Raw genomic sequence first — 21,030 nt, 5'->3', positions numbered from 1 at the left:
TAAAAACGAAGGTGCTTCCGATGCGAAGAAAATTGATTCAGAGGGCAAGTGAAATCTACCGGAAGTCACAACCTGAAGTGATCATTTTTTGTTCACAAGACAACACATAAACCCACACAGCCCATACACAGAAGATGCTCTAGTATGAAGATCTTTCCGCAACTGGCAATCCCAAAGCGGAGACACCAGTGGCCAATTTAAAGCTTGGCTGTGCCCAACTTCTTCACACATTGAGCACCTTTCAAATACATCCTCCCACACATACTCTCAAACCTGGAAGTCTTAAACAGCCACAAGTACCTATTTCCAAAAACACGCAGGTTAAACAGCTTGGCTGCAAAGTACAAAGGCCCGCACCTTACATACATCAATATATTAGCAATAATTTACAGGACACACTGGCGCAGGCAGAGGAGGAGACCCTACCTGATCAATGGCAAAGGAACGTTAGCAGTGGTTGCTAACAACAGCCCGAATGTCCCAAGCTGCACGACCCTGGTGGAACCGTTACTATGGAGGGCACCTGCCGCCCAGCCATTATGACCATGACGTGACCGAATACATAGGGAAGACTCAGCCTAACCACTGAATACATTCAGCTCTTGCTGACAGGAATACCGCCACCTTCCTCTGTTGTCAAAAGAAGGAGAAAGTCCTTAGCCAATATTGTGCCGCAGCACAAAGGCTTGCTAATAAGGCTCATTTTAGTAGCTACGCAAGATAACGAAAACAAAACAAAACAAAACACTTACTTTGTTGTAAGTTTCTCAAACAAAACAGATAGATTGACTTGTAGTGGTGTAACGACTTTGTCGAAGTCTGCAGCTTCGGCAGACCTCCAAATCCCCATTTTCTTCATGGACCTGCTCTGCAGCTTTTGCGTCAGCTCTGGTCTTCAGCGTTCTGGTGACTGCAATGCATAAATAGATAAAATATTTTGGGAGAGAAAATGTGTTATTCCCTTTATTTCACCGTTGCTCTAGTAAAACCTAAAAAAAATCTGCAGTGGATTGTTTTCTTGCTTTAAATACTAAATTAGAAGTTATTGTCATGACCACAGCATTCAATTTAAATTCCTTAGGTTTAAACTACCTACTTAAAAGCCTGACTTGTATAGCTTTTTAATAGACCGGAAAGCTCATCTGATGAAAACAAACACGCAACTTCTGCTCCGTGCAGGAGGCAAGTTTATTCCAGTTACTTCTTTCTGGAAAAGTGAAAACAACAAATCTCTCTCTCTAAGGTTGTTTACGTGAGAAGCCTTGTCTTAAGATGCGTGTTTTTAGTATGCTGTTCAAGCGTGCGTCACTTTCATTTGCTGCATCATGACACAAAAGCTCTAGAAGATAAGAAATGTCTCAAGATAAACTCCCAAATACCAAAGAACTCAAACGCTTGCCTGCTTTAAAAAAAGATCTGCCCGCTCTTTACCACACAGCATCCTTTGCAACGGGTCCGTTCCTTGCACTATCATTAAAACAGTTAAGAGAGGTCAGGGAGAAAGCAGTGCACAATTAGAACTCGAATTACTACACACAGAGTGCATTTCAGGCCCCTTCCCGCGTTCAGCCCCCGGCTGGCAGGACACTGCCTGGAAATAACAGAGGTTTTCCCAGCTGCCAGCAAGCGGCCTCACGGCACCGAGCCTACTTGTGTACTCAGCACGGCGATGCGGTTCCAAGGTAAATGGCTGAACTTCAGTAACACCTTCCCCACGTCACCGTGTTTGCGCGTCTCATGACTGAATTACTTTTTAACTCACGTACGTTAGAATACTGCAATAATCCCTCCTATTTGCAAGAATGAATTTCAATTAACTCGTGTCTTGGAGAATCCAGAAAATCCATGTCACAAAGAAACCTGAGCTAAGGAACAGATTCTCTAGTGCCTAAGAGCAGGCTGGAATTCATGCTGCATTCTCCCCAAGCCTGAAAGGAATTAATAGCATATCCTCCTATTTGCACCCACCTCCTTTCATAAAACTCATAGGAAATTCATTAGCTTTGAGATATCTAGTCTCACAACTTCAGCTCATTTTGGTTGATGCCTTCAGAAGGTTTTGGGGCCGAGTTAAAAAGACAGTGACCAACCGCAATCCTTCTCAGAAACCAGGCTAAAAAGGAATCCTAGGGAGTTACCACTACTTACCTTCTTTCTATTCTTCTTTTTTTCTTGGTCTGATTTCGGCTTGGCCAACTGCCTACATTAAGAAAGAGGACAGAGGAGAGAAGGGAGAAAAGAATTATTCTATTAGAATTATCGTATCCAAGTATCGGATCGTATTGTTTCCCATCAAGACTAGGGAACCTGACCAAGTTTGTAATCCAGTGCTCCACATCACGCAAAGAAGAGCCTGCGGACGACACAAAGGATTCAGATCCAAAGTCTGCTGCGTACCACATGCAGGCAGTTCTATAAGGACATAAATTTCCTAACCTGCTAATCTTGAAGTCTCAATAGTGCAAACAACATCTCAGTAAGCAAAGCAGAGGAGAGATCTCAAAGGAGTCGGGAAAAGATGCGTGTTTTTTATACAAGCAGAAGACTCACTAAGCAGAGTGATTCTAGTCCTAAGAAACTGGCGCCGACACTAACACCATACTCCCATGCAGATTTTTAGCTGTACATTCATCATGATATGACTCACTCTGCATGCTTTCACTTTTAATTCTATGAATTGAACGGAGATTGGACATCTACAAATACAATACCTCGTAAAGTGTCTTGCATTGACATTTTCACTTAATATTTCCATGCTTTTGTCGAAGCTAGAGTCTGAACAGGGCGGCCTGTTTTTTCTCATCCATCTTAAACAGTGTCCATTGAAACATTCCATTTTGCCAGAGGGAAATTCCTAGGGAAAGAAGGAAATAAGAACATATTTATCTGAACCATCTATGTTGAACTAAGAAGGACATTCTCCCTCACTTAGGCAAGTTTATTCTGTAGCTCTCCTGACTCGATAGTGTCGCAACTAACAGCAGGCAAACCTTGAATCACTTCTGCACCAGCAAGCAGCTCTCAGAAAAAAAAAAACAACAAACAACAGTTTTCAAAGCTAAAGCTCTCCTCCGCCACGCTTTTCTTGCAGACAACTTGAGCTTAACATCCTTTGGAAAAATTATTGCGGCAAAGCCTTTCATCGAAACTTACTGTTTCATGAAAAAGAGCACCACTTATTTCAAAATTGGTTCCGAGGAGCAGTCAGGCTTGACCTGGCGTGTCCTGGGATTAAAATCTAGTTAGGAGAGTTTCTCTCCTATCTCCGTTCCATTTATAACTGCATTTGAAAGGACATGAAAAGATTTCCTTCAAGAGGACGGCATTTATCCATGGGAAACCAAAGGGAACTCACGATACACTTTTTTACGGCTGTTGATCTTGTTCACATTGGTATTTCTGCAAGGAGGATGAGTACAGATGGGTTTGCCTCTGTGCTGCCAGTTGTTTTTCTTCCAGTGCTTCAGCCGGCCCCACAGGGCAGTTGCTACCATCCACGAGTCAGTATACAGGTAGGTTACTGGCCATTTTTCTCACTCAGCAATGTCTACAGCCAGCTGGATGGCTTGTACTTCTGCCAACTGACTTGACTCACCTTCTCCCTCAGCCGCTTCTGCCACGGTGCTTCTCATTCTCTGACAGTCTATTGTATGGTGGGGCCTCTTCAGCGCGTGTGACCTCGTCCTCTGGCGACATTCCAAAATCTTTGCTTTCGGGCCAGTCCATGATTATTTCCAGAATTCCTGGGCGATTAAGGTTCCCTATTTGGGCCGGCTGAGTAATCAATGCAACCCACTTACTCCACGCAGCATCAGTTGCATGACGCGTAGATGGGGTCTTTCCTTTAAACATCCAGTTCAACACTGGCAATCTGGGTGCCAGGAGGAGCTGTGCCTCAGTGCCAGTTACTTCTAAGACAGCTCAAACTGCTTCAGATGCTGCCAGCATCAGGAATTTCCCTCCTCTTCCCAACAAACCCTCTCTTTTACAGTGAGCTTGCTGTCAATGACAGAGAATACACCTGTGGCTCAGCTGCTCTGGATTTAACTGCTAAGGGCCTCGATCACCATGGCTGGCCACAAACTGAAAGCAAATCCCAAGGAAACCAGAAGAGGTCCCCAGCAGCATGGGTGCCCCAGATTCGAAAGGTGTGCAGGGATCAATGTTGGGGCAGTGCTGTGCTCCCCTTAGCATGCCTTTGCCAGCCCCAGTGTCCCTGGAGCTGTAGGCTTTGTGGCTCTCTGAACCCTAACCCTAACCCTAATGGGAGCCTGGGGTTGATACCAGACGGTTTAGTGACGGTTTAGCAAGAGTAGGCCTCAGAGTAGGCTCTAAAAGGCCTCCTCTGTGTTACCTTTACACAGAATCAACTTTCCTGTCAGTAATTTGCCTTTCAGCTAGAATAACAGAGAATAACAGTATGTTCTGAAGCAAACTGCATGTTTTGTAGGTAGAGTCTGCTTCTGGGACTGATAACAGTGTTATAGTCGTCAACGATTCTTGCTTGCGCTTAGTCTTAGAAAATCCGAGGTCTCTGTTAAATTCCTTGCTAATTATAAAGAAGGGCCAAAGACAAACAGGACTGCGAAAAACAACTTTGTGATGTCTAAATTAACTTGATTCCCAAACGCTGGCGCCGGAGGAGAGATAAGTCCAGTGAGCACCAGACAAACATCTTCTCCTTGAGGCCACCTGCACTTGTCAACAAGAAGGCCTCAACCACGCTTGCGCAGAAGCACATTTGTGGGGGGACTGCGACCACTAGAGACCCCCAGGGACCACCCAAGACCCCTTCCCCAATTTAGTACGCATGCGCAAAGACAATTACATAATGTATTAACATACGCATAAGTTTCTTGGAATAGGTGGCCTTTTCTTGGAATCATATGAATATTCATTTCTCTGGAATGTATATAATGCGTATGCTTTTATTCCTAGGTGTGCATGCTAGGAGGAGAGATCCCCCATGCACCCACCGCTGCAATAAACCACTTCATCCCATTTTCCTTCCCTTTAAAAATAACATAAGTTGTGACAAAGTATTATAACTCAAAGGTCTGTTGAAAAGCCATTTTCCTCCAGCATCGAACTTGTATAAAGGCCACCACTGATTGCAATATTTTAGCAAAGTTTTATGGCTCACGCTGCCTCCAGCTGGGCCCCAGTGAGCCACAACGCAGCCCAAAGGGCTCTTTTTCAAAACGCCACACTGTCGGTTTCCCGTTCAAAAATTTATAAAACGCAAAGACAGGGACTGGGGCCCGAACACTTACACGCGCGCACACACACACAGACAACAATTAACAATTACTACAGCCACAGTATTTCAGGTTCCCACATTTATCAATCACTTCGTCCTTCTCCGGCTGTTTCCCTCACAGGATAACAGAACCGCGGATCCGGGCTCCGCACTCGCTTCGTACGTATTTGTACGTCTCACTCACACAATCATACAAGTTCAGATACAAAGTCAAGTGAAATCCAAATGTTCCTCCAAACATCCATTCCCCCCAAGAAAAAAGCCTCCGGGAGACGAACAAAGGTGCACAGATTACAAAGTTAACAACAGCAGCTGCTACTCCCCAGATGACAAATGCCGACGAAGGTTATTCAAAGATTTTCAAATACGCGTATACCAAACATACACGTATTACTACGCATACGTAAACCAAACAAATGCACAAACAAACGACTGCACTAACCAGAAGATTAATATGAACTGTACACGCAAATGTAAACCAAAATCAAATACAAACGCACAGACAAATGACTGCACTAACCGGACGATCAAGACAAATCGCACACGCAAATGTATGCCACCCGGCAGGGTTCTTACGAACCGCGACTTATGAGTAGCTCCAAATGACCGGTCCCAAAACAACAACAGAAAGAATGCCTTTTCTTACCAGTGCTCCTTGTCTGTCCCCACACGGATCCGCTGAATCACGGAGTCCCTCCAGAGAAGTCTCCGGGGCCGGCCAAGGCAGGCTCCGACCCAGGGGTCCTGCAGCAGGACAGAGAGGCTCCTGCCTGGCTCGACAAACCTGATCCAAAAATCGGAGCTCTCCATACCCCCTTGCTTTCTAACTTTCCTCACCACAGTGGGAAGCGAGGTGCGGCTGGGTAAGGAGTCCAAAAGAAAACTCAGTAACACCAGAGTGTGTTATTAAGCAGGCACTCTTTATTGCAGCGCTGGGCAGCGCTGGGGATTATCCACCGCGAGTGTTCCGCCGATTTTGCAGATTTTCAGAGACTATATACCATAAAGTTATACGTAGTCATAAGATTACCAAGAACTCATTTGCATTGTCATGAGATTTCCCGGAACTCATTAATATATGTAAATGTCCGTTCCGCATGCGCAGTCGTTTTCGCTGGTGGTCGTCAGGGGTCTTCAGATGAAGGCCTGTAGTCTTCCTCACTGTGTTCGCTGACTGACCCCTGCTTCTGCGCAAACTCAGTCCATGGATCACGTAGGTCATGTAAGCTATGTCCTTCAAGGCAGCTGTTGAAACTCCCTTATCTTTAGGTTTCTGTGCCTCTGTTTTCCCAAGGCCAAGCTGTCTGAAGTGAAATACAGCCATCCTAATTAGAAACTATCTTTTCAAGGCCCAGTCGTCTGAAGTGAGATATACCCATCTAAATTAAAAAAAGGCTCCTTTTGTTTATTTATATAACTAGGTTAGTCGAATGTCTAACCTAGTTAGGTATTAATTAACCTAATTAATATAACCCTACATTATAAATGTAAGGTATTTACAACATCCTCCTTGTTCTTGGGGCCCCCAACCGTTTCAACCCGTGCTGGGCCCAGACCCTGGTCAGGGTGTGCAGCAACTCTGGGGCAGCCCTCCCCGCTCCAGCACCCATGGGCACCCACGTCCCCTCTGCCACGTTACCTGTGCTTGTCACGCCGCAGGTGTGCAAGGCACTGGCACGGTGCGGGGCACACGTGGGCGGCACAGGAGACAGGGAGCTCCTGGACGGCAGCGCAGCTGGAGGTGTCATCGCCTGTGGCCTTCCCCGTGCTGGCTGGGGACGCTGGGTGACAGCTGCCTGTGTGGAAGGACAGCCTGCCATCTTCACCTGGAAGAGCATGGGCAGGCATGGGCGGCAGGCAGACACCGGCAGCTCTGCGCGTCAGCAGCCCACTGCCCTCCATGATGGTGCTCAGCCCTGTGGTACCCTGGAAGCCCCCCCTCTGCCCCCGCTCCTCCCTGCCCCTAAGGCTGCGAGTGGCCAAAGCCACAGGCAGGGGAGTGAGGAGGGCCGGTGGGGCTGGGTGAAGGCGTGGGTGTTGCTCTGTGGGCAGCAGCGTGGTGGGAGCGAGTCCTGGGGAGGGGCTGGGGGCCACGCTGCATCACCAAGTGTCTCTTCCATCCTTCCCACAGCTATCCCATGGCCATCCTATATACCTGCTGCGCTTCTGGCCCAACCCTGAAGTACTTCTGGGCTTCTCACGCTTCCTCATCCCAACACACCAACCCTTGGTCCTGGGAAACCACCCACCTTCTTCCTTGCCCCTGAAAATGGGACGCTACCGGCCTCGGACAGAGACTTTGTGTGGTCACCAAAGAAGAGCGCAGGGTCACCTCCGCAGGGTCTGAGCACCCCAGGGCCTCTGAGCTCCATCCAGCCCACCCGCTCCTCCACCCCAGCAAGCCCAGGAATACCTGCAGATACCGGCTGTCTGCCTGTGGCTCCGGCTCGCTGTCTTGAGCCTCCCCGATGCAGACGCTTGGAGCCAAAGGAAGGTAACATGTACTCATAGCCGTCAGCCTTGCTTCCAGCACCAGGGAGCTGCTCGCCTCTCTCCTGCAGCCCCTTGAGTTCGGTGCAGGGCTGGGGAGCCACCACCATCCCCGCTGCCTGGCCACGCAGCCACCACCTGTCCTGTGCCCAGAGCCCCCGCCGCACCTTGTGCTGCTCACAGAAGGCAATGCTCTGGCCTCAAACAGAGAGGGTGCCCGCGGCGGCAGGATCAGAGCCTGGGCCGGCTGGTGGCTGGGTCTCGGTGATGGGGTTGTGTAAGAACCGCTGTGCCGAAGGCTGGACTGGACCTTCCAGGAGCGAGCAGGGGACGAGCGTCACTAAGCGGTGGGTGTCCTGGCCCCTGAGCGCACCCCAGAGAAACTGCAGCTGGAAGGAAAGCAAGCAGCGGTGGCTTAGCTGGGGAGGCCTTGAGACGGGAAGGAAAATCTTCTCCAGCTGTCTACAGGCGCTCACCGAAGCGTTGCTCTGCGCTTCCTCCCCAGGCACGCCCAAGCCGCCCTCCCAGATCCAAATCATCCCAGGGGTGATGGCAGCTGCCTGCTTGGTCTGCCTGCAGCCGTGCTGAGGCTCCCGTCCTCTGCCCGTAACACCGGGCTGAGCAGGAGCAGGTTTGTGGGCAGACAGGCCAGAGCGGGCTGGGAAGACTGAGCAATGAAGGGCCTGACCCACCCCCAGATAATCCATCACTGCTGACTAAATTATCCAGATTTTGGGCAGAGTTTGGGTTTCAGGCTCCGTTCTGCTTTGTCTGGTAGAGCAAAAGGCAGATACTGTCAGTCCTTACAGATCAAATCCCATCTTAGTCTTCTTTTGTTAAATTAAATGGACTCTTTCCAATTCCTTGCATGGTACTAGAGGACTCCCAGGTCCTGAATAATTCCTGCCGCTCTGGTGCTTTCAGTTTGTCAGCACCCTGAGGTGTGTCACCCCTCCAGTGCCCAAAAGGCAATATTGTGGTGGTCTGTTCTCTAAGGATCTTCCGGGGAAGGGTGCGAGGGGCTCTGCGCAGCCCACTGGCACACCCCCAGTGCGCCCATTGGAAAGGGACAAAGTAATGGTATGAAAACCCATGGACCCAGACACTACATTGGGTCTCGTTTAACCGAGCCACACCAGAGATGCTCAGTGCCCGTGTTCACTCCTCACGATCCCCCCGCGAGTGGCTCTCTCCCGTGTTGGCCTCGCGGGATGGACCTGGGAAGCCTGCGGTTACCTGGCTCTTGGAGACAGCGGTGCAGGGTCCCCGGGTGTCGGCTGGTCTGGCGGGCGTGGGGAGCAACTGTCAGAGCTGGTCTGCGATGCCCAGGCCCTGGATCAGGTTCTCACGTCACAGAAGACCATTCACTCTTTTCCTCTCCTCATCTTCCACGATATCCTGGGGTTGCATAGAGTCATACTGCTGTACCTGAGGAGAGAAACACCGGAGTCCGGCAAAGCTGAAGCTGTGGAACTGTGCAAGAGAGACAAAGCCACAGACTGCTCCGAGCCCTAAGGAGAATTACAGACTTCGGGGTGGAGTGGGACGAAGATCCCAGTGGAAGCCACAAGAGGGAAGGGACAACGCTGGCGCTTGCAAGTACCTCCCAGCTCAAGCTCTCAGCTCTCCGGGCGTCAGGACGGGGAGCCCAGCCTCGTCATTCTGTTCCTTGGGAGACACCCAGTGGCCCAGCACTGTTCCCAGAGCCACATTACTGCATTTGAGGCCCCACGGACAAGCGCTGACAAGAGCGAGGTACCTTTCTGTCCTGCCTCATGGTGCTTCTATAGGCAAGGCGGGCTGGAGGATCTGTGGTTTTGTTACGGAGCTGGGATTTGTCCCCTGATGACTCTCCATGCAGGTCTTCTTTCTTCTCCCTTTTCTTCTTCCTGGTAACAGCCTCCAACTTTTCTTTTTCCAGGCGAATTTTCTCCAGTTGCTGCCTGCCATGGAACAGTAGCCTTAGTCACTGGTTCAGTAAGAGCCGGAACAGCAAAAGGCTATTATGAAGCCTTCAATCCGAGGACATTTTACTGCAGTCACAAGTTCTGTAGTGAACAGACCATAATAGAAGTGTGCCAAGAAATGGGCCAGGAGAGCTTTCAAAAGAGACTCTCCCTGTTGTAAGAAACACCCCGGAATTAGGCTGTGCCTGCCAGAAGGGTGGAGGACACTTGTGACATGGTGCCTCCAGAGTCCCAAAGTCAGTGGATATTGCTTTTGCCTCTCAAGGGTACACACGAAAGGATGTGGTGACATAGCACGTGTGGCCTCCTTCTCTGCCAGCTCTCACCAGCTTGCTGACGCCTGGTAAGCAGCAGGGTGGCTCCCGAGAAGGGGTCAGGAGCAGGCGTTCTCTGCACCTGCGAGGGGTGGGTTTCCATGGGAGCAGCGTACCTGGCACACTGCTCTCGTGCTTTGGATGCCGCTGTCTCCTGGAAGAGGGAGCTGCTCTGCTTGAAGAACGGCTCGTACTTCTCTGTTCCACGTGCCGGGTAAATGCGCTGGTAGCCGCCCAGGTGCGAGTTCTCGTACTGCTCTGCCTCCAAGAGCCGGGCAGCCTGGGTGCTCTCTAACTCCTCGCGCCTGCAAAGCGGGAGAAAGCCCAGGCAGGGAGCTGTGACAGGGGGCTCCACGTGCTGTCCTGGCTGAGGGACAGGGGCCTCTCCATCTCCTTCCCCTGTCTGTCCCCTTTCAGGAGCCTGTTTCATGGGTGCGCTGCTGGGAACCAACACAACCCGCGCTGCTTCATCCTCTACCAGTGGCGTGCTGGGGAAGCATCACCAGATCTCTGCCTTTTGTCCCAGGCTCACACCCTGCCCCTCAGCCAACTCACCCAGTCACAGAAGTTCGGTTACAATGTGCCTGTTGAAGGCCTGTCTGCCTCCCTGCACGCTGCTGGGAGCTTTCCTTGCCAGCAGGGAGCTCGGAGCAGCCGAGGCGGCAGGGGCAGGCAGGTGCAGGGCTAACACGGTCTGTGTGTCCAGCCTGGAATTATCTCAGGTCTCCGAACTGTGATGGGAGCTGGAGGGAGTTCCTCAAAGCAGGCGCAGCTGGTAGTGTGATTGGGAAAGCAGCTTTGGTAATTGTGCTTCAAAACGGGGTGAGCTGAAATAAGAGTCTTTATAACAATATCTTCAATATCTTCACAGAGTTTTGTGGTGTTGTAGTTGTTATACGCCATCCAGGCGTTCAGGGTGGACAGTTTCCTGTGTGGAGGACAGGAGATGGTAAGAGCTGACCTGTGACACCACGGGTGCCCCAGGAAAGGTGGCAGTAAAGCAGTGTCCCAAATGCAGCTCTCCTGTGGGATGTGCACAGGGCGTTGCAGTACCTGGACAAGGCAATACCTCTTACTGCCCACCGAGTCATCCTGGACGAAGTTTTCGTGATGTTTGTTGATAGCATAGTTGGTCAAATGCATGCAGATATCATCCTGAGGGAGGAACCGCCAGAGACACTCGTTTACTCTTAACCGCAGAGTGCAAATAGAAACAGCCCCACCAGCACTGATCTAGCCACCAGCTTCACCCACTTCTGTCTCCTCTCTGTGGCGGTGACTTGCAGCAAGGAGTTAATCACACTGGTGAGTCCCTCTCTAGCCAGAGTTAGGGCTGACAGAGCTCTGCCCTCCCCACACCCCTGTCCTTATCTTGGGGGAAAGCACAGGTATCAGCTCCACAAATGCCATCGCAGCTGCGGCCTCTCCGGTAAACAAGGGACTCATCAGGACAGAAGCTGCAGCAAATTTCTGAAGATTCTTCCTCTTCCTTTGTTCACCCAGAGCCTCTCCAAGACACGCATGGACCGGAGGGAGGGTGGGCGTATACATATAGAGCTCTGGGGCGAGCGGGCAGGTAGCCAGAAGCCCGGGGTGTCTCAGGGTAGCCCGTGACCGCAGCACAGCAATCCATCACTACAGCCTGTCTTCTGATGGGGTTTTGCAGGTCACAGACCCTGCTTGGTGGTGGGCATGGCCATACTCCACACCTCGCTTTCCCAGTTCCCCTCCCTGTCCCTCCAAGGCTGTTCCAGCACCACCAGATAACCCCCAGGTCCCTCTTTTCCACCTGAAGCACAGGCGGGCGAGGAATGGTGCAGACTTGAGAACCCTCATAAAGGCAAGAAGCAGTAGGAGTGTTGCCCAGAAATGCTGTGGGGTCTCCATCCTCGCAGGTTTTCAACACCTGACTGTGTGAAACCCCAAGAAACCAGATCGGAATTTATTGTTGACCCAGTTTTGAGCAGAAGGTTGGACTCGAGACCTTCCAAGGTTCCTCCCAAGCCAAACAACTCCATGATTTTGTGATAGTGCCAGTAACGTGTGGCCTGGGAGTAGATCTGCCTCAAGCACTCCTGAAATTCCTCCTGCGAGGAGGAGGAGGTACAGAGAGAGGGGAGAACAGGAAAAAAAAAAAGCTGGGTTCCATGAAACCCACCCGTCCCTGTCTTTTCAAGGTCTGGAATGCCCCTAGGACAAATTAGGGACTAACACCTACAGATACTGTGCGAGTTTTCTGGAAACTTCCCTTTTTTACCAGGTTCCTGCTGTTGGGATTGTTGTACCTCATGGTGGCAAACCGGGCCAGACCCTCCTTGTAGACAAAAATCCTCAGCGGGTCACAAGACGTGACTAGCACATAGACACGCATGTCAAACTTAAAGCCATCAACAAGGAAAGGCTGTGAGAAAAAAGGCAGGAGTAAGCATGAGAGAAAGAAACGCTGCTAGGCGTGCTGCCGTCTCCTCGGGTTTGGCTGCTCTGCCTTGTGCCGCTACATGGCAGCTCGGCAGTGAGGAGAAAGGCGAGCTCTCGCCGTGCCTCCGCTGCGCTGCAGTCACCCCGGTGCCTCCAGAAGACCCAGGAAGGTGCAGGGTGCAGGACACAAGGAGGATGCGGGGTGCTGGAAGAGCTGGGAGGTAGCAACGCTCCGCCTGTATGTCACAAGTGTCCCCATTACCTTAGAGATGTACTGCTGGCAGATCATGCGCTCTCCGTGTGGGATCTCCTCTGGTTTACACGTTACGAAGATCCCCCTCCCTTGGCAGCCACTCTCTGGCTTGCAGATGAATGTTCTGGTTTTCCTCGCGTGTCTGTAGGCCTGGAGATCTCCATAGCTGTGCGAGGAAGGGGTGACTGTTACAAGATGCAAAAGAATAGCCCCTGAACTCTCTCATGACTGCGGTGCTGTGGGCCAGCGCAGAGCAAACCTCTGCAGCAGGGGAACAGGACACCTACTCCTGACCTGCGTGAGTTACACACTGGTCCTTGTGTGACATGACAGAGCTCTCCTCGTTCCAACTTTTGCTTGCACGCCATCTCCACCTCTAGCAGGAGGTTCCTAGGAAGCGGTCACCACTGTGCATGCAGGAGCCAGTAAGATCTTGACTCTGCTGCCACAGAGAGAGCAGGAGGAAATAAACAAGCCCTGGCTACAAAGGAGGAGGAGGTCACAAGCGTTTGGGTCCCCCTTCATGCCAGCTCATCAGCACGTGGGCAGGAGGCCGCAGCCCGAGCGGTCCAAGCTCAGAGGCTCACAAGCTGGGCACAGCTATCGCCATACACAGCTGATCGAGAGCAGCTCTGAAGGGTCAGGCCCACGTGCCAATTAGCTATTTTGCTGTAGATGGAGAAGCACCATCTCTCTAGTTGGCACCACGTTTAGGGAAAGAGAGAGGCAAACAGGACAAATCCCCCAAAACAGTGCCAGTCCAAGGCCAGGAAATGCAGCCTGGAAGGAAGGACGAGAGAAGTGGGTCTGTCTCCTCCGGGAATGGGAAGACCGAGAGGACCCATGGCAATAGCCACCCTAATTTCATACCCCCGTTCTCATCTGCGTTAATGCACATCACTCACTCAGCTGGCAGGCACCAAGTGCGGGGGAATATGTTGTACTCCTTGGGGAAGACCCTGAGCATGCAGTTAAGGTTGCGAGCCAACAAGTCCTTCCAGCAGATCTCTATCATGCCTGGGAAATGGTTGATTTTCTGAAAGAGAAAAACCCGAATCAGCAAAGAAACAGCAGGAATCCTCCTCGAGACCTGAGGACCGCCTGCACGTGGAGAAACCAGCCCGCAGAACAGGAGCCGGGCCTGCGGCTGGCCTTGAACGTTTGCTGAGGGACAAGATTACACCACAGCTGCTTTATCTGAATGTCACCAGTGTGATTTATCTGCTCGTTCCATCTCAGCCCTGAAGCTCTCCCTCTCCAGAACACCACAGCTTCAAGAAAGGAGCCCTTTGTCATCACGAACCATTTATTTCACGCTACATTAAAGGGGCTGGCGGCTTTCCAGTTTACGCTACTGACTGCCAAAGTGTTGCTGATGGCACCGTACCAGCGACAAAACAGAAGCAAAGGCTCGTGAACCTGTGCCCTCGGGAACCGATGCAGAGAAGGGGGCACGGGTGCTAGTTTGGAAGCTTCTGTTTCGCTCTGCAACATGTTGCCCTGCTAACAGCCCCACCTCACCTCCTTCCTGAGCTCTTCCTGCTGGGCAGCCTTTCCAGGGGGGTATTTACCTGAAACCGCTTCATTTCCAGGACGCGCTCCAGAGACACCGAGTAGTCCATCCAATACACCATCCATTCTGAAGAAAAGGGGAAGGTCGAGGGCGCAGCTCACGGGTGCTGGGTGACGGTTCCGGAGTAACGACACAATCCCAATATGAGTATGGAAGTTCTCCGTTTAATGATTACACGTACAGGATATATATAGACTCTAAGCAGAGAGCACACTGATCACGCACCAAAGCCCGCGTTTCCATTGGTAAAGCCTTGCTGTCCACGCGTACTAGTAGCATATATGATTGGTCTATAATTTTAGATACACAGAGCAATGAGCGCCCCCTCCCCTTTTCCTGTTTCTTTTATCTGTTTGTTACAGCTGCCAAGTCCTTGTTTTGTTGCATTTTTGCAGTGTTCAAGGAGAGTCCAAGGTGACTCGCTCTGGGCCTAACCCTTGCTCAAAGCCTGGATTGCTCAGACTGCTCAGTGGCATGAAATCATGCCCCTTCTCACTTAACCAAGCCTCCACAATTCCCCCTTCTTGTTTTTGAGCAAGCCAGGCCTGATTAACAATTTTTGTTACAGATTGCTGCAAGCAGGAAAATAAACAAGGCACTATTAGCAGAATAACCATTATGATAAGCGCTCCCATAATAAGCATTTTTATCAAATCCATCAACCACCCTCCAATTCCAAAACTGCCAAGCCAATTATCCAGAAACCCATGACGTTCCTTCAATTTGTTCGTCGAGCTCATCAAGTCTTGAATCTGTCTATGAATGGACTGCGAAGAGTCATTCAAATCCATGCAACACATCCCATCAAAATCCTGACATCCATGTCCATGCATAAGCAAAAGAAAGTCTATGGCAGCTCTATTTTGCAAAGTCGCATGCCTAACACTATTAACATCATTTGCCAAGGCTCCTAAGACCTTGGAAGTCTCATTGACCCTTTTTCCACTCCAACAAGTCAACCTTCTTAACTGCGCTATTGCATGCGCCGAAGCAACCCCTGGTGCAAGGAAAGACGCGAAGATTGCTTCCGTTTTTGACCATAATTCTACTTCCTCCTGACAGTCCTCATGAAAAGAGGACGTGCTCCGCCTTTGTCTGAGGCTGTGAATTGAGTGTGATTTCATATCAATTTCTGAGAGGGCATTAGTAGGCTTAACTTACCCAATGTGCATGGACCTCCCACCTTTTTACTAGGTATACCTGGCCAGGCCCTATCCCCACAAATTAGGAATAGACCTTTTGGTAGCTTTCTGGGAAATTTAATATCTGGAATCTGCCACTGAGTGCCTGGGTTCGGTCCTCTCCTCTTTTTTCCATAGGTCCGGCGACACCAGACAGAGTCATTTTTCCATACTCCACCACTAGGGGTTACATTTTGTTTCCCAGTGCCGTTGTTCCAGTCCGTATAGTTACGACCTTCAGAATAATTGAAAAAGACACAAGCCTCCGCCCCTAGAGTCCCCAATATATCCAATTCTTGGGGCTCTAGTGGACTGACTGGTAAGAAGTCATCCCATACATCCCAATTGTCAACACATTTTACTGCTGTTTTACACTTTGTTTGTAAGGCCTCACTTCGTCCTGTTAGCACCTCTTTACTCGCTGATCTGTTTAGGGGCATCCCCACTAAACAGGTGTGGAAGGGTTGTTCAGGCTGAGCTAAAGAGGCACAAAATTGCGTTTGATTCAGTGTTCTCATTAGTGTAATCCAGATATTGTTACTGCCTTCCCAAGGTGTTTTAGGATGATACACAGTATCATGTGTCACTAACAGAGGTAACAGGATTAAGAGGGACCAGACCAGCCGGAATTTCTTTTGGCCCATTTTGTCCTTCGCTTCTTACACTCCTTTTTCGTCTTCTCCCACTTCCTTCTTTCAACTTCCCACTGCACTGGTATACAATTACCGTTACAACATTCAATAACCACCAGTAAGACTATTTCCCCAAAAACACACGTGTTAGTAAACCACCCTGCTTGACAAAACTGGTATTCCTCCTCCATTAACGGTTCTGTACCTGCTTTTAGCACTTCGTTTCCTAACTCTATCTGTTCTTTTAGACACCTCCTACACCATCGACATGTATGTGACGCTCTCTTCCAAAACCTCTTATCACATGTAAAACACCTACGCAAAACCCACGGTTCACATTCAAAACCCCAAATATTACTCATACACACTGGACACTTGATTTCCCTCCTGTTTGTAAATAAACTGTAGCTTTTTATCTTTTGGTAGATGTGTTAACAATTGTCTAGTAAAGTCCTATAAGGCCATACACCACTCAAAGTATTGAGCTGCAATAGGAACGGTTAGTGATGCAGGATCTGTGGCCACAAGCTCCCGACATCACATCCGATCTTTGATGATAATCTGTGCCAATAGCTTTATAACGAATTTGATCATTCTGAATTCCATTGACCAATTATTGCATACGGAATTTGCCTATCAAACAAAGTGATAATTTGTATTTCCTGATTCAAATCAATACGATGAACGAATTTGGAATGTAGCCTGCTTTCTATTTCTGTAATTAGTTGCTGTACCTCTGCGCTTCACTGTGGTTCGGGTTGCGAGCTGACTGCTTAAGCCTGGCCTTTCTCCAGTTTCCCTGTACTCTGCAGCTGGTTGTTATCAGCTGACCTTGAGCATTATACTTGGACCTGTACAGCTTCACAAAATGCCTCAGCTTCTCAGGGCAAAGACACATCAAAACACAGTTATCTCTCCCACTCAGCTTCGACTTCTTAAGGCAGTTTTTCTTAAAGTGACCTTCTTGCTTGCATGTATAACAACAATGAACTACCTTAATTGTCACCGCAAAAGTTTTTGCTAAATGCTCCATCTGAAATGTGATGTTTCCTACCTTCCCACAAGCATCCATCACCGGATACGCTTGTGGAATTATAACTCCTTCTAATAACGCATCTCGAATGCTCCCTTTCTATTTCACTCCTTCCCCCTCTTCCCCTGTATTCGCGGGCGGACGCTGGCCCTCTCCCTCACCTCCCACTTTACCAGATGGACGCAAACCTCCCCCCCCGCCCTGATCTAAAGGTGGAGTAGGGAATTGCAAAGGAGGTTGAGGTGGCCCTAATACTTGTCCCGAACACAGAGGGGGGTTTGGGGGAGACAGAGTCACGTGTCTCGAGGCGCTGGCTGAACAGTGCTGCTGCAATTCCGTCTTTAATTCTTCCAGTCATCTACCAAGCTCTGTCAGGTCAATTTCATGTCCATTTCGTGATGGTAAGGGTCCTTTAAGTCCTTGTGACTCTGGTACTGTTGACTCCGTAACTGGAGACCTTAACAGTGGTCGTTTAGTGTCGGAATGTAAACTTTGTTCAACAGACCCAGGAAACGGTGAATCTGGTAAAGGTGAATACAAAGCAGGTTTACCCTCCTTCTTGTCCTCCTGCTCAGCCTCATCCGTAGAGAGATCAATGCGAGGAGGAGGGGGTTTCGGAGGGGGTTTCGGCCAAGTCTCCTGTTCAGCGTCTGAATCAATTAGTCCAAAACGAGCTCGTGTTTTAGGGCGCACTACCGGTTCTGATGGATCTGTATCTATTTTTCTCGCTCCCCGCTCCTCAGCTTTTTTCGGAGCCGTCTGTACCCATGGCGATAAAGGAGCTGCCACCGGTAGAGCCACCGGAGCCTTGGGAGGTGTTGGTCTCGCAAACAGTGAGGGGGTAGTAGACGTCTGCGGTCCTAAAGCCATAAAAGCTGAATCTGTGACTTCTCTCTCTGCTTTGATTCCTTTTAACGCTTCGCTAACCAGCCTCCATGTAGTAGACAATTTATAGACTTCATTATCACCACTTGATACCGCATCCCAGAGAGAGTCACCAATCTTCTCCCACAAAGGCACTTCAAAGACATCATTAAAGGTTGTAAAATGTCCTTTGTCTTTTGCCCAAAATAGTAACTGCTTTAACGCAGCTTCGTCGTATTCCTCCTTTTCGTCAGGGTCCTTATTAATAGTCTTTTTCCACGTAATATCTCCCAGTTCTTTCAATTCCTCCACAGAGAATACAAGCGCCGTGTCCTTAAAACGTACCCAGCGCTGTCCTGGCTTTATCAATTTAATTAGTTGTTTTATCGTTGTCTCAATCCCTCTCTTAGAGAAGATACTAATGAGCAACGCGGAGGCAGCTTCCGTCTCCATAGCTGCCCCCCGTTTCGGTGCTTGTGTGCGCCGCACAGCACCAACCGGTGTCTGCTCTACCTTTTCTTTCGAGCAGCACCTATTCCTGGGAGTGGAGTGATCAGCTCTTCCAGTGTCTGCTCTGCCTTAGAGACCCAAGCAGCACCCTCCCAGCTGTCCTTTCCCAGCACCCTCCAAAAAATTCTGCCTACCGCAGTTATGGAATTGAGCTCGCGGTGAGAAGGATGTCCTTTTGCTCCGTGGTAACCATCCTCTGCTACCAGTTGAAGAAAAGGGGAAGGTCGAGGGCGCAGCTCACGGGTGCTGGGCGACGGTTCCGGAGTAACGACACAATCCCAATATGAGTATGGAAGTTCTCCCGTTTAATGATTACACGTACAGGATATATATAGACTCTAAGCAGAGAGCACACTGATCACGCACCAAAGCCCGCGTTTCCATTGGTAAAGCCTTGCTGTCCACGCGTACTAGTAGCATATATGATTGGTCTATAATTTTAGATACACAGAGCAATGAGCGCCCCCTCCCCTTTTCCTGTTTCTTTTATCTGTTTGTTACAGCTGCCAAGTCCTTGTTTTGTTGCATTTTTGCAGTGTTCAAGGAGAGTCCAAGGTGACTCGCTCTGGGCCTAACCCTTGCTCAAAGCCTGGATTGCTCAGACTGCTCAGTGGCATGAAATCATGCCCCTTCTCACTTAACCAAGCCTCCACACCACTCCTCTTTTTCCCCCGCTTCTTTCAGCCCGCAGCACCGTGCCGCCCGCCGCACTGCACCAAAGCAAGCAGAGGACAAGGGGCCAGGCAGAGAATGTGAGTACCAGGGACTGTTAAAACCCCAAAGTAACCAGGGACTGGGTGTGGAACAAGCCTTTCCAGGCTGCAGTCCCACTCTCGGTATTGGTGGGACCTTCAGGAGGCGGCAGAAACACAGGCTTTACCCAGCTAAACTCACCCCAACCTCTGGCTGCAGCCGTACTGGGAGCTGCCAGCCCCATAAGCCCACATGCCTTGGGGTCCCAGAGCACCTCCCCAACTACAGCAGGCTTGGATCGGCCACAGGTCCAACACCGCACGGGCAGACACAAGCCTTCTGAAGGTACGAGTTTCATCTTTGAAACCAAAAGCTATTTGGCAGCAGAACACACAAGCTCTGGAGCAGGAGGTCTCTGCTGGGATAGTTCGTGTTAGTGAGTTCTGAATTTGGCCTCTCGCAGGGGTAGGTGAGAGTCAATCCACGCCAGGAACAATTCTGGTCGCTGTGGTACCAGCACTGCCACGCCACCTCCTGCTGCCCCCTGTCCTCATCCACTGCCACAAAACCGCCAGAGCACGGCCCTAGGCAAAACACGCAGCGCCCATCCCTCTGTAAAAACAGTGCTCCTAAGACAGGCTGATAACACCCATCAAACGCTGGGAGTTTGTTAACACACAGCTTGTGGCAGCAGAGAAGAGCAAGACAGGAGAGGGGACCAGCTCCCTGCAGCACGTCACTGGAGAGGGACAGCAAAGGGAGTGGTCCCAGGTAGTGATGGAAGCGGTTCCAGGTACGGATCCTGCCTGTTCTATCACTGCCGTCAGACAGCTGAGAGCTCTCACATCATTTTCCCAAGTGCAGGCACCAGTCTCGCATTGTCACTGCCCCCAACCAAACCCTTCTCTCTGGTTTTTAGCAGATGTACAGAAAACACAGACGTGGCGGGGGGGGTCAAGGGCTTGCACTGCTGTTGCACATTTTCTGCCTCTTTAAACCAGACGGCACCTCAGCCCAAAGCATGAAAAACTCCAGGGGTCCAAGTCGCTTGGAACCAATAAATGCATAACCCGAAAGTGGCCGTGCGGTGGCAGCTCGGTACCAGCACCCCTCCCTGGCTGAGCGAAGGGCTCGCCGTCAGCGGGCTGATCCAAGGGGACCCCCAGCAGCACCTCGGACTTACCGCTCTCGTACTTGCAGCTGGTCAGGTTGATGGAGGGAAGGCTGGAATTGAAAGAGACAACAGAACAGCCGGTCAGCGGGCAACTGGGGCCCGTCCCGGGCGGGTGGGAGGGGGAGAGCTGCCTCCCTTCACACACACGCCTCAGCACTAACAGGACCCAGCACGGGCTTGGCCAGCTGCAAGGCCCCACGGCCCAGAGGGGTCCCGAGCATGGGTCCTGCCTTGGACACAGCATGCTGGGGGGCATTGGGACAACTGAAGGGAGAGAGTGTTTATTTGCTAATGCAGAAGGTCCCTGGAAAGCCTGGCTGGGGCTGGGGGCAGAGGGGCCCGGCTGAGCATCGCCCCCAGGCTGGGGCAGGGCTGGGCCCTGGCTCCCATGGCCCTGGGAACCGGCACGGGTCAGGCGGCGTGTGCAGCCTGTATGGGGCAGGCACCGCACTCGCCTGCGCTTCCTCTGCGGCTCGGGGCCGGGGAGGCCGCCGCCGCCCCCTGCCATGGCACCCGCCGCCGTGGCCGCCCTATTCCCATGGTGACGGGCCGCGCGGGGGCGTGGCCACACTGCCGGCAGCCCTCCGCTGTGCAGCGCCCCCTGGCGGACAGCGGCGGTCGTGGCGCCGAGGCTGCCCCGTGCCGGTCCCGGTGCGGAGTCAGGGCAG

General features: G+C 50.9%; 1 pseudogene; it reads right to left on the bottom strand.

Annotated features, from left to right (window-relative positions):
- Window positions 1-1,294: 1,294 nt before the first annotated feature.
- On the bottom strand, window positions 1,295-20,870 carry LOC137677470 (tubulin polyglutamylase TTLL13-like; annotated as a pseudogene).
- Window positions 20,871-21,030: the final 160 nt, after the last annotated feature.

Source organism: Nyctibius grandis, unplaced genomic scaffold (genome assembly GCF_013368605.1).
Source record: "Nyctibius grandis isolate bNycGra1 unplaced genomic scaffold, bNycGra1.pri scaffold_76_arrow_ctg1, whole genome shotgun sequence".
Classification (NCBI taxonomy): Eukaryota; Metazoa; Chordata; class Aves; order Nyctibiiformes; family Nyctibiidae; genus Nyctibius; species Nyctibius grandis.
The sequence above is the reverse complement of the archived record's forward strand: the minus strand, read 5'-3'. Positions and strand labels throughout refer to the sequence as shown.